Raw genomic sequence first — 1,453 nt, 5'->3', positions numbered from 1 at the left:
TCTAATATTTACTGAAATATCGAAGTTTTTGCATTTTTCGAAAATACCGTTATATGGGAAGTGGGCGTGGTTACAGACCGATTTCGCCCATTTTCAATACCAACCTACCTTGGATAAAGGGCAACCTACATACCAAATTTCGTTGAGATATCTCAGTTTTTGCTCGAGTTATCGTTTACACGGGCAGACGGGCGGATAGACAGACATGGCTTAATCGACTTCTCTTTTCATTCTGATCATTTATGTATACATTTGTCCATATCTATCTCGATTCGTTTTAGCTATTACAAACAGCCGTCATGCGAACAAAGTTAATATACCCTTGTGCACAAGTGCGCTCGGGTATAAAAACCAATGCATATATGCACAGTTTCGGTTGAAACCCGAAATAATGCATATAAAAACAAGTAAGAAAGTCTAAGTTCGGGCGGAGCCGAACGTTAAATACCCGGCGCACGTATTAAATATATGTTTTTCACCTTACCGAAAGCTACCGCTAGATGGTAAGCCGGGGTGTATCAATTTTGAGTAAATTAGCGTCCTTAAATTCCGAATTATTGAAGTTTCAAGCATTTTTGAAATTTACCGTTATATGAAAAGCGGCCGTAATTTTAGTCCCATTCCAATAATTTTCAACGTTTTTCTTTTATGTGGCAAGCACAATAAAAAATACCGAGTTTGGTACAAATTGGTAGAACGGTTACCGATATACATATATGTGATCATAAGTGGGCGGTACCACGCCCATTTTCCAAAATTTTGCCATAAACGTATTTCTTGGTAAAGAATTGCTGCAAGCATCAACTTTGAATAAATTAGATTTAATATTTACTGATTTATCGAAGATTTTGTATTTCTCTAAATTACCGTTATATGGGATGTGGGCGTCGTTATCGTCCGATTTTAAAAATTTTCGGCGATTTTGTATGCTGTGCCAAGGCCAACAACTGTGCCAAGTTTGGAAGAAATTGGTGCAGCGGTTACCAAGATATTCAAATGTAACCATAAGTGGGCGTGGCTACGCCCATTTTCCAAAAATTTACAATATTCTTATTTTCCGTCTAAAAATTGTTGTAAATATCAATTTTGAGTGAATAATCTTCAGTAGTTACTAAAATATCGCAGTTTTCGTATTTTCGAAAATTACCGTTATATGGGATGTGGGCGTGGTTATTGTCCAATTTTTAAAATTTTCGGCCATTTAGTATGCTGTAGCAAGGCCAACAACTGTGCCAAGTTTGGAAGAAATTGGTATAGCGGTTACCAAGATATTCACATGTAACCATAACTGGGCGTGGCTACGCCCATTTTCCAAAAATTTACAATATTCTTATTTTCCGTCTAAAAATTATTGTAAATATTAATTTTGAGTGACTTATCTTCAGTAGTTACTAAAATATCGCAGTTTTCGTATTTCTGGAAATTACCGTTATATGGGAAGTAGGCGTGGTTA

Source organism: Rhagoletis pomonella, unplaced genomic scaffold, assembly GCF_013731165.1.
Source record: "Rhagoletis pomonella isolate Grant_MI unplaced genomic scaffold, Rhpom_1.0 Rhpom_scaffold_00005, whole genome shotgun sequence".
Classification (NCBI taxonomy): Eukaryota; Metazoa; Arthropoda; class Insecta; order Diptera; family Tephritidae; genus Rhagoletis; species Rhagoletis pomonella.
The sequence above is the reverse complement of the archived record's forward strand: the minus strand, read 5'-3'. Positions refer to the sequence as shown.